The sequence below is a fragment of the Orycteropus afer genome, unplaced genomic scaffold, assembly GCF_000298275.1.
Source record: "Orycteropus afer afer isolate SDZICR_OR568_19922 unplaced genomic scaffold, OryAfe1.0 scaffold00110, whole genome shotgun sequence".
Lineage (NCBI taxonomy): Eukaryota > Metazoa > Chordata > Mammalia > Tubulidentata > Orycteropodidae > Orycteropus > Orycteropus afer.
Window position 1 is genome coordinate 5,066,906 of NW_006921697.1, and position 12,869 is coordinate 5,079,774.

The following is a 12,869-nucleotide window of genomic DNA, read 5'->3' on the forward strand; positions in this document are numbered from 1 at the left end:
CTGCGCCCTCTGGTGTTCAGAGAGGCCAGCGACTGTGGGAGGTTGCCGTGTCCCTCCGGTTCAAATTCCTCCTGTGATCTCTGCCTCTTCTGAAACCTGTCACCCTTCTACATACACATACGCACACGCACACACACGCGCGTACACACACACACCCATTCAAAGCCGAGGATGATCCAGCCCAACTCCCACTCCATAAATGGACAGACTGAGGCTGGGGAGAGGGGACTTGCCCAAGGCCACATGGCAGAGAATTAACCCCAGGCCTTTTGCCCAGCCAGCTCCCTTTCCCATGTGGCATCACTCATCTCTGTTTAGGACAGAACCCCCTCTTTTCTCTGCGGAGCCTGTTCCCGCACACTTCAGCACAACCAGGGCTGGGGTGGGGAGATTCAGTGTGGCCGAGGCTCCCAGGCAGAAGTCCCGGCATTGAGGGTTAGGTAGTTCAGTGGGGAAAGCTCCTGGGGTTCATGTGCACCGGCTGTGTTGAAGGAGGTGGAACTTAGGTAACCCTGGAGGAGGGGAAGAGTTGGAGAAAAGAAGAGGACAGGGTGTGATGGGCCTCTGGGTGCGGAGCGTGGCCCCAATGACCTGCTGGGGCCAGAGTGGCTGGTGGAGTTGGTGTTACCAGGTGACAAGAAGCTTTTCACTGAGTGAAGAGTGGATGGGGAATGGGGACCCGGGGGCAGGTGGGCAGGGTATTTGCATGATCTGGTTGGGCTTTCTATGGAATATCATTCTGGGACTGTGTGCTGGGTGGATTAGTTGGGGGTGTGGGGAGGCGGGAGGTCTGTGGGGAACAGGTAAGAGGTGCTGGTGGCCTGAGCTGGAGGGCATGGGATGGGGTGGGGTAGGTGTGTGATCATTTACTGGGTCACAGCCCTGGGCGGAGGGGGCAGGGAGCCCTGGGTCATGTTTAGGAAGAAGAGGGAGGTGGCCTCACTGCCACTGCACAAGTTGCAGAGGTCAGAATATGGGGTCGTAGTTGAGACCCAGGGCCCCTATCATCCTCACTCCCTTGTCCCAGGCCCTTGCTCCAACTCCAAGCACTGCTGGGAAGCTGACCTTTCCTGTAAATGACAGGGGTGGGCATCTAAGAGACTCAGAGATGGTTTGTATCTGACGCCACCCACCTTGGGCCATGTGCAGAGGGTGGAGGCAGAGAGAAGAGAGCAGCTCGCATTCCAGGACTGTGGCCAGAGGCCTTGGCACCTTCAACCCTCAGGTGGTGTGTGTTGGTGGGCTGCCCTTGAGTACCTCCTTCCCTGAGAGAAGACAGTGAGGGTGGAAAGGGCCTGGCCAGGCCTCACATACAAGGAGTTCTCCAGAGCAGCAGGACATCCTCTCAGCTGCGGCCCATGGGTCCTTCCCCCACTTCTGCAACTCTCTCTCCTGGTGTCTCCCCTACCAGTGTTCTGTTGGTTCATCGTTAATAAACACCAGACGAGGTCGTTGTCCCTGCGCTGTCTCCTGGGAGCCTTACCATGGAGGGGCACAAGGTGGGCAGCATAGGGCTTTCCAGCTCCCGCTTGACAAACAGAAAATGGAGACTCATCTACCTCCTTTCTCAGCACTTCTGGCTTCTGATGTTGGCTCTGCTGCTTCTCTGTGGCAGTGGTTGGTGGGTAGCATTGAGGAAAGAAGACAAACTCCAGACTCTTAGAAACCACCTACCAAGAAAAACAAACCCATTGCCATCAAGTGGATTTCGAATCATGACAACCCCATGTGTCACAGGGTAGAACTGCTCCATAGACTTTTCTTGACTATAATCTTTACAGAAGCAAATCTCCAGGCCTTTCTTCCTTGGCACCACTGAGTGGGTTCAAACTGCCAGCCTTTAAGTTAGTAGACAAGCACAAACCATGTGTACCACCATATGTTGTTGTTATGTGCCGTCGAGTTAGACTCAACTCATAGCGACCCCTCCTTGGGTTTCCGAGGCAGTATCACTATGGAAGTAGATTGCCCAACCTTCCTTCCGAGGAGTGGCTGGTGGGTTTGAACTGCCAGCCTCCTGATAGCAGTCAAGTGTCTTAGGCACTACACTACCAGAGTTCCCGTACCACCATATACCTATGTGCAAACTGAGGTCCAGAGAGGGGAAGAGACTAAGGTTACCTAGCCATGGGGCAGAGCTAGGGGACAACCATGGGCACACCAGCGTTTTCCTTTTCTCTGCACTGGACAGCTTGCTTTTCCCCTCTGGCTCCTCCTCAACTCTACACACACACACACACACACACACACACAGGTGAAGGCCAAGTTGGAAGACCAGGGCTGGGAGGAGTCAAGAGTTTCCCAGGCTCCCTCTGCCTCCTCCCAGCAGGACCCTGTCATATAAAAGCTCCAGGGCCTTTTAAATGCGAAGTCCAGGTGTTTGCAAAGGCTTTGATTGGAGGTGGAAGGGAAGGGCCCTGCATATTTCGGATATTAATAAATTTCCCCTAACAAAGGGCCAGGCTGGCCCTCCTACCTCTTTTTGTTTGGGGCTCTGAGTGGGGGAAGAGAGTTGAATTTGCTAATTTGCAGAGGATGCAAGAATTCAGGGTGCTTCTTCCCACACCCCAGGGGCAGCTCCAGCCACAGGCAGGGCCCTGGGAGGCACTCAGTGGCCCTGCTGTCCGGGGAGGAGGGTGTGTCCCCAGCTACCCGGGATCTCTTGAGGGAGGGCCTGGGCACTGAGTCATGGTCTTGTTTGTATTCCTCACCCAACCTCTCAGCTGCTGCCAGGTGTCCTGGGATTCAGAGATGGAGGATCCTAGGGACTTTTAGGGTTTTCTCCTCCCTAGATTATGAATCTGAGATTAGAGAGATCTAGGACTCTGTGGATCTATCAGCTTCACCTCCCCTGCCTCATCTCCTGGTTGGTCATCTCTCTTTACCTCATCTCACCTGTCTCACCTTCCTTGCCTCCTCACCTCGTCCCCTGCTGCTGCGTCTTTGATTCCTGGGCTGCCCTTCTCCCTGCCCAATCTTCCAGTCTGTTCCATTTTCCCCATTTCCACTGCTCCTAGCTTCTGATGTTGGCTCTGCTGCTTCTCTGTGGCAGTGGTTGGTGGGTAGCATTGAGGTAAGAAGACAAACTCCAGACTCTTAGAAACCACCTACCAAGAAAAACAAACCTATTGCCATCAAGTGGATTCCGAATCATGACAACCCCATGTGTTACAGGGTAGAACTGCTCCATAGACTTTTCTTGACTGTAATCTTTACAGAAGCAAATTTCCAGGCCTTTCTTCCTTGGCACCACTGAGTGGGTTCAAACTGTCAGCCTTTAAGTTAGTAGACAAGCATCTTTTCCTCCCACTGCCAACTGCACCATCTCTCAGCTGCTCCCATCTTTCCCAGTTCCTTCATTGATTTGGGGTCTCCCTGGCTCAGAACAGACCCCAGCCAGGTCCCAATGCAGTTGGAGCTAACTGTGCACCAGAGAGAGACCTCAGCCAGGGCAGTAGGCATCTTGAAAACAAATTAGCCTAAATCAGTCCGGAATAGGGGTTAAAGCTGTGGGTGTGAATGGAGGATAAAGGGCAGCTGACACTAAGTAGGAGTTGGAGAAGACAAGAGGGAGTGGTGGAGATTGTTGGTGGTGTTATAGTCCGTCAAGTCATCTCTGACTCATAGTGACCTTATGTACAACAGAATGAAAAACTGCCTGGTCCTGTGTCAGCCTCACGATCCCTACTACACCTGAGCCCATCACTGCAGCCACTGTGTCAGTCCATCTCATTGAGGGCCTTCCCCTCTTCCACTGACCCTCTGCTTTACCAAGCATGACATCCTTCTCCAGAGAATGGTCCCTTCTAACAACATGACCAAAGTAGGTGAGATGAGTCTGGCCATTCTCATTTCCAAGGAGCATTCTGGCTGCACTTTTTCCAGGACAGATTTGTTAGTTTTTTGGCAGTCCATGGTAGTTTCAGCACTCTTCACCAACACCACAACTCAAAAGCATCAACTCTTCTTCAGTATTCCTTATTTGTTGTCCAGGTTTCATATGCATATGAGGCGATTGAAAATACCGTGGCTTGGGTTAGGCACATCCTAGTCTTCAAGGAGATATCTTTGCTCTTCAGCACTTGAAAGAGGTCTTTTGCAGCATATTTGCCCAATGCAATATCTCTTTTGATGTCTTGATTGCTGCTTCGATTGGTGCTGATTGTAGAACCAAGTAATATGACGTCTTTGACAACTTCAATCTTTTCCCCATTTATCATATGTTGCTTATTGGTCCAGTTGTGAGGATTTTTGTTTTCTTTATATTGATGTGTAATGCATACTGCAGACTGTAGTCTTTAACCTTCATCAATAAATGCTTCAAAGTCATCCTCACTTTCAATGAGCAAAGTTGTGTGGGGACTGTGGCAAACTGGAAAAAAAAGCATACCTAGCTTACAGAGGGAGTCCTGGTAGCATAGTGCCTAAGGCACTTGACTGCTAACCAGAAGGCTGGTGGTTCAAACCCACCAGCCACTCCTCGAAAGGAAGGTTGGGCAATCTACTTCCGTAGTGATACCGCCTTGGCAACCCAAGGAGGGGTCGCTATGAGTCGAGTCCAACTCAATGGCACATAACAACAACAAGCTTACAGAAGAGGCTACTCATCTGAAGTGTGGCCCTGCAGCCACTTGGCTTTTTAAGAGCAGAGGAAAAACCAAACCCACTGCTATCTAGTTGTTTCTGATTCATAGTGACCCTTTTAGGGCAGAGTAGAACTGCTCTATAGGATTTCCAAGGCTATACATTTTTTAAAAAATTATTTTTTATTGTGATTTGGGTGAAAGTTTACAGAGCAAATTCCCAAGGCTGTAAATTTTTACGGAAAATCTTTTTCCCATGGAGCAGCTAGTGGGTTTGAACTGCTGGCCTTTTAGATAGCAGCCCAGTGCTTTAACCACAGAGCCATCAGAGCTCCTTAAGAGAGCAGATGGAAGCCCAGAATTTTTATGAAAAAATTTTCAGTTTTTCACATGGGAAGCTGTAAAGCAGCACAGCTCAAATAAGGCCTCCCACTTATCTCTTCTCTGCAGCCCTGTTGCTCTGAAGAGTTAGGCGATGAGCAGCCCAGGACAGTAGGATTGCTTGAGGCCCCCAGGAGAGTGTGCTGGAGCTGATGCTAGCCCCAGGGCTCCTGACCCTGCTCAATGCTCAGCTCCCAGGCACAGCTGATCTGTGGCCCAGGGAGGCACAGTGCACCGCTAGGGTGTGGTGGAGGGTGCGCTGAGGCAACCATTAGAGCTGGGATGGGGCACCTGCGTTATCTGCAGTGACTTCCAGCCTTCTGTAAGGGTCAAGCGAGAGTCCGCAGACAACCCCAGCGGTCCCAGTGGTAACTTTCCTGTTGAGTCCTCAGGAAGTTCTGCCCCCGTGCTCCCTTCCACCACTCAGGCTGTATCATCTCCCAGCCTACCCTGAGCAGGCCCAGGGAGGGCCTCCCAACTTTGCTTAGGTAGTGCCTCCCACCTTGATCCAGTGTCCTCCCTACCCATCCATTGGAATTCTCTCCCTCTTTTAAAACCTGATGCCGTTAAGTCGACCCTAACTCATGGCCACCCCACATGCGTCAGAGCAGGACTGTGCTCCACAGGGTTTTCAATGGCTGATTTTTCACAAGTAGATAACCAGGCCTTTCTTCCACGGCACCTCTGGGTGGACTCAAACCTTCACTCTTTCAGGCAGCAGCTGAGCATGTTAACTGTTGCACCACCCAGGGACTCCATTCATCCTTTTAGGACCTTCTCAAATCCTCCTTCCTCCATAAACCTTCCTCAATTCTGCAGCAAGATGTGGGCCTACATCTGGTGTGTGAGTCCTGATGGCCCAGCCCTGCACTCATGTCCTATTGAGACTCACAGCGTGCTCTGTGGACCCCAGAGCCCTTGGGCTGGCAGCGGGGCATGCACTTGGGCTGCTCCCAGCTCTGCCACTCCCTGGCTGTGTGACCTTGAGGAAGTCATCTACCTCTTTAAGCTTTAGTTTCTTAACCTACAAAATGTAGACAGGGACTCCTCCTTCATCCTGAAACCTATCACGTTTTCAGATAACGATGCGGGCCTCTAGCACAGTGCCTGCTTCTTGGTGGTCAATGGACATACATTTGTCCGTTGAAGGACTGTATTCATACTCTTGCAACTCCCCCATGGCCACCTCCTCCAGGGAAGAGATTGGACTTTCTCATCTGTGGACCCCATCCCCCCACTTCACCCCATAGTGCTAGTCCACAGCTCCACGCTAGAGGACATCAAGTTGAAAGCATTTGGTTGGTGGCTCTGGGAACAACAACAATTAGTCTAGTCTCCAGCTCCTCTGAATTCCACATGACCCTTGGTTGCCGAGCCTCAGGTCTGTGGTAGATATTCGTCTCCAGACTCATTTTTTGCTGGTGGCTCATGGAAAGTTTGGCTCCTCAAGCTCCTGGCCACTCCCTCAGGCCTGAAGCCTCGTTGACACTGTCCTTCTCTGGAAGGACATCCAGGGCCTGCTGCTGCCTTCCCTCAGTCTTGTCCTTGGCTAGCCTTCCCCCTCCTGCCCCACCTCGGCCTGACTTCCTGCTGCCTTCTCCCCCAGGATAGAGTGGCAGCTGCCCCTTCTGACTACAGAGAGGCCTCCTCTCAGCACCTCATCCAGGGGCACCTTTTGTGTGGGAGAAAGACCTTTCCCACTAATGTCTGCAACATCTGTGAGCTGCAAGCCCTAGAGAATTGTAGCAGTAGAAGCCAAGGTGGAATAAGACATCCGCTGGCTGGAGTCCCACAGGGTAGCTTACATGCTGTGTGACTCAGCTGCATCTGCTGCCCCACCCCCCAGCTACAGCTTCCATAGATGTAAAATGGGGAGAACGGTTTTCACCTTGCAGGAGATTAAATGAGATAATGTGCAAATTCAATGCACACTTTAAAAAATGACCCAAGTGCTTGGCACAAAATGTGGCATGACGTCCTCTGAGTGGGAGGATTGTCATTGGCCAACTGACCCTGGTACAGATGAGAAATCTGCAGCCCAGCTCCTGCCTCCAACCAGCTCCAGGAGAAGCCAGGGGATTAGGGTGTGTTGGGAGGCAAGGATGGGCTGAAACTGAGGCCTAAGGCTGTCTACACTGTCCAGTTCCATGGCAAGGCATGTTGGAGGCCAGGCTGCAGTATCCCCATCTGTAAAATGAATGGACTGGACAGGGTCAGTGTGCTCCATGGCAACTCCTCAGGGGACAGAGGTGGGCAAAGGGGAACTCTGTGTGCCCACCCTAGGTGCCATGCAAGAAAGAGATAGAGATGGAAGCAGTGGCCCCTTCTGAGTTTGGGGATTGCCTGCACTTGCTGGGAAGGAAGTGCTCACTCCTTCTACAGGACAAGGTTAATGATTAGGAGAATCTGATGGCTTCTCCAGCTAGCTGGCACGCCCTGCCAAACCGGGACAACAGAAAAACCAAGCCAGTTGTCATCACAATTCCTACATGTGATGGCCCCACATGTGTCAGAGCAGATCTGTGCTCTTAGGGCTTTTCAGCAGCTGATTTTTCAAAAGGAGATCACCAGGCCTTTCTTCTGAGGCACCTCTGGGTAGACTCAGACCTCAACCTTTTGGTTATCAGCCAAGAATGTTAACTGTTACTGCCAACCAAGGACTCCTTGCCAAACCAGAGAGCATGGGGAAAAGAAGAGTGAGAGTAGGAACAGCAGTAAAGTGGAATGGGCCCCAGGCTTGGCTTTGACCCTGACTTTGCTGACCTTGGGTCAAGGTCACAGAGAACTTTGTAGCTGGAGGGATGGCAGGAGTTAGAGGCAGGGGAGGGGCTGATGGTCAATATTGATCTAGCTGAGTCAGGGGAGGAGGATGGGGAAGCAGAAGGCTGGGGTGGGGCTTGGCGATAGGTTCCCAGTCTGACTGTGGGAACTGGGGGCGGCGGGGCTCGATGCAGGATTCTCAAACCTGGATGCTTGTTGAAACCACTGCCCAGCCCTAGAATATCCTGTTATATACTAGGATTCAGGATGGAGCCTGAAACATCTGCATTTTTGGCAATCTCCCTGGGTGAATCTGCAGCAGCCAGCCCAGTTCACAATTTGGGTGGACCACAGGTTCAACCAGGAGCTCTAATAGCATAGTGGTTAAAACATTTGGCTGCTAACCAAAAGGTCAGCAGTTTGAATCCACCAGCTGAACCATGGGAGAAGGATGAGACATTTTGCTTCCTTAAAGGTTTGCACCCTTGGAAACCCTATGGGGCAGTTATACCCTGCCCTAGAGGGCTGCTATGAGTCAGAATCCACTCAGTGGCAGTGGGTTTTTGGTTTTGGTTTTCAGGTTCAAAGCCATTGTTATAATAATGAAGAAACTGAGGCCCAGAAGAGAAGATGAATCATCAATAGTGGCATTGGGAGAGAAGGGCAATGACCTCCCTTTTTCTTGGGGGAAGGAATAGACACCCTCTGGATAGACTCTAGGAGTTCTGCTGGCATAGTGTCTAAGGCATTTGACTGCTAACCAGAAGGCTGGCGGTTCAAACCCTCAGAAGGAACGTTGGATAATCTACTTCCGTAGTGATACTGCCTCGGAAACCCAAGGAGGGGTCGGATATGACTATGAGGTGGATAGGACCCTAAGGCAGTGAGTGGATAAACCCCATCCTCACCCCTAGCTATGACTCTGGTCCCAGGAAGGGAATGACTGAGCCAGCCTGCCTGAGGAAATGACTCTGAGACATTGGCAGACCCAGGTGGAGAAGAAGGGGGGGTGGGGCTTTTCCCAGGAGGAAGGACAAGGAGAGGGGTCCATTCCCACAGCACTGGACCTGCCCTACCTTGTCCTGTGCAAATACTCCCAGCACCTGCTGGGGATGTTTCCTGGAAGATTTACTACAGCCGGGTCTGGGAAAACCACTTCCTGTTGCTGGGGGAACCACTTGTGGCAGATAGAGCCCACCTAGGCCCTGGAAAGGCAAGCCCATATCACAGCACCCCACTCTGGCCTCCTCCTCTTCCCCCACCTCTTCTCTCTCACCCCAACCCATACCTGACCCACTGCTCTGGGTCCTCAGCCTTTATTCTTGCCTCCCCTCCCCCTCATCTCAACCTGTTGAGTTCCTCACAAATCGTCCCCAGAACCCCCAGTCACTGGTTCTCCCCCTCCACCGTCCAGGCTCCTGCACCTATTGCACTTCCAGGTCTAGTCCCCATCTCAGCCTCTCTGAGTTCTGGCTCTGTCTGTCTCACTCTCCCAGATGGTGTCAGGGATTCCTGGGGGGCAGGATATAGGTCTAGCTCATCACAGACAGATGTGTGTCCAGAGAAGTGGGCTTTCAGTGAGACTGAACATCCAAGTCTCACCTCCCCTACTCACTCCCTGAGCCCTCTTGAGCAGGTCCCTCCACCCTCTGGACCTCTGGTTTTGTTATTCATAGAATGAAGCAGATAATAGTGCACACTGCAGGTGTGCCTGACACAAGCCATGGTATTTTCAATTGGCTCATATGCATGTGAGAACTGGGCAATGAATGTTGTTGTTATTATTTGCCATCGAGTCAGCCCCAACTCATAGCGACCCCTCCATGGGTTTCTGAGGCAGTATCACTAGGGAAGTAGATTGCCTCATCTTCCTTCCGAGGAGTGACTAGTGGGTTTGAACCTCCAGCCTTTCGGTTAGCAGTCAAGTGCCTTAGGCACTATGCCAAATAAGGAAGGCCAAAGAAGAGTCAATGCTTTTGAGTTGTGGTGTTAGCGAAGAATGCTGAAAGTACCATGGACTGCCAGAAGAACTAACAAATCTGTCCTGGAAGAAGTGCTACCAGAATGCTCCTTGGAAGTGAGAATGGCCAGACTTCATCTCACCTACTTTAGTCATGTTGTAAGAAGGGACCACTCCCTGGAGAAAGATATCATGCTTGGTAAAGTGGAGGGTCAACAAAAAAGTGGAGGGCCCTCAATGAGATGGATTGACACAGTGGCTGCAACAATGGACTCAGGTATAGTAGGGATCATGGGGCTGGCACAGGACTGGACAGTATTCTGCTGTACATAGGGTCGCTGTGAGTAGGAGATGACTCGACGGCACCTAACAACAACAACAACGACAATAACTGCAGATGCTTGTCATAAGACTTAAGAAAGCTCCAATAAAGGCTTAAGAGAGCTCCAATAAAGTGGGATGTGTCTGGCATTTGCTTGGTGCCCGTGTTTGCCACTGTCACTGTGGAGGAAGGTCCTGAAGCTCATGTCCACATGGCTCCCATTTCTTCTTCAGGCCAGCAATACACATCTGCTAGGGATCTACTGGTGTGGGAACAACCATACCTGCTGCATGCATCCTGACCATGAACAAGATGTCGTCACGCTCTCGGGGAGCACACGGTTCTGCAGACACTTGCTTGATGTTTTCAGGTGCCATCAAGTTGATTCCCACTCATAGCTACCCCGTGTGAGAGAGTAGAACTAACTGCCCCATATGAGCTCTGGTAGCATAGTGGCTAAAGCACTTGACTGCTAACCAGAAGGCTGGCGGTTCAAACCCACCAGCCACTCCTCGGAAGGAAGGTTGGGCAATCCTACTTCCGTAGTGATACTGCCTCGGAAACCCAAGGAGGGGTCGCTATGAGTCGGGGCCGACTCGACGGCACATAACAACAACAACAACAACAATCTTTATGAAGCGGATTGCCAGGTCTTTCGTCCATGGGGCTGCTGAGTGGATCTGAACCAAGGTGACTTCAAACCACAGAACTATGGTGAGGTGGGTAGAGGGTGAGCCCAGAGAGGGACCCATCCCAGGCTGAGAAGGAAGAAGGGTTGCTTCTCAGAGGAGGAAGACACTGGGGCTTTGTCCTGAAGGCTGAGGAGGTGTTGTGTGAGCTAAGCAAGAGCATGAGTGGAAAGCAGTCCCCTGCAGAGGGTTTTGGAGAGTGAGGAGGAGACTGCAGGTATAGACAACTGAGAGATGAGGAAGTTGCTGGAAGTTAACAGAGGGTCGAAGGAGGGGGCTTTCTAAAAATCTCAGTCACTATTTTCTGGCTGTCCAGAGACAGAGAAACACAGTTAGCATCAGCCCAGTCCAGAGCAAGGCAAAGAGGCACTGGGAAGCAACAGAGCCCTGCTCTCAGAGTGAGATGGCTGGCATGGAGTCCTGGCTCTCAGTCTTACCAGAGCCTGAGTCCTCTTTTTCTATTGTAAGAAATAATTAGGACAAGCACACAGTGTAAAAAGCACTCTGTGTGTATCCAAGATCATATACAGGGTTGGCAGAAAATGGGCCTCTCGAAGAGTATGAAGGGATGGACACTGGGAGGAGGTAACTATGGGGAGGAAGTGGGAGGGGAGCTGCTGCATTGTAAATTTTGGTCAATGACATGAGACAAAGTATATGTGAACTGCTGTATGAAAAGTGAATTTACTCTGTAAATCTTCACCCAAATCCTAATAAAAAAAAAAAAAAAAAAAAAAAAAAAAAAGCACTCTGTGAATGTGTAAAGGGTCATTGCCTGTGTAACTGTTTTAAATGGAGTTGATAACTTTTTGAGAGTTGAAGCCACTCACAGGGCTCAAAGATCTTCTGTAGCCTGCTCCCATGCTGCCACCTGCTGGCAGTTGTCTGCAATGGCAGCCCAAGCCCTCAAGGCCTTCAGAACGGCCCAGGGCATAGATCCCAGGAAACCACTCACTTAAGGCCAGTGAAGGCAGAGCTGGAAGGAGGTTTGGCACTAACTTTTGCAGGGTTCAGGACAACAGTGCAAATGGAAGCCCCCAGGCCCCTCTCCAGTCTGCCTCCTTGTCTTCCTGGCCTTGGCCTTGCTCTCACTGTGAACATGTATGTATGGGAACACACAGTCTCCCACCACCCTCACATCAGTAGTGAGAACGAATCCAGACTGTGGCAGGTGCAGCCCTGGGCAAGGGTCTGAACACACAAAGCATGGTCTAGAAGAAGGAGTGGGCTCCATGTGCATATCCTCTTGGTCCTGTGGACTCCAGACATCTTAGGCAGGGGCATGGATCAGTTCATCCTGGTTTTAACACTGAAAGACCCCTGTAAGCAAACTAGGGCTGTTAGTTACCCTAACATGGCCTGACGAAGGCCATAGCCTATGTGCATCACTACCGTCCCTTGGCCTGATCTGAGGCAAGTAGCTTGGGCTCAGGAAACCAAACTGGCCTTCCTTCTACAACCCTCTCTCCAATCCCACTACTTAGTCCACAAGTACTTTTGTGGTAAAGAGAACTTTCTTTTGCTGCCTCCTTCTCCAAACCACACTCCAAGGGCTCTGAGGCTGAAGGCTTTTCTGTGAGGTTCAGTGGCTGAGAGAACAGAATGGGGGGTGGGGGGAGTTTCTCCTGAAACAAGTCCCTCACTGTACAAGGGAATCTGAGGCCTACAGGAGAAAGGCCTTGCTCCAAGGCCCCTGAGGGAGACTTCTGCTGTTGACTGTTTATGACAACCTATATTCATGCTCTTTCCTCTTTTCAAGGCACTCCAGGTGCCTCCAAGGAAGTTGATCCCATATCCCTGGCTCTCAGCATAGGCCATCCCAGTATAATCCCACAGTGATTGGCTCAACCTTGAGCATGTGACCTAAGATGACCCAATCAAAATGAAGATCAGATCTTCTATTTTGCAACTGGGTTGGGGGTAGGGGAGAGATCTAGAACAGAAAAATAAAAAGCCTCCCAGTGTCCATGGTTGACCAAGGCAAAGAGATATCTTGTGCACAGAAGTTTATAGCTATTTATTGCACTGAAAACACCAAGAATAAAACAGACACCCTTTCTCCCCCACCCAGCCCCCCAATAGCAGAAAGTTTGAGCAGTGGTCATTCAAGTTCACAGCCACATATTAAAAAAGAAAAAAAAGGAACTGACGCAAACCCCCAAACAAACAGTAAC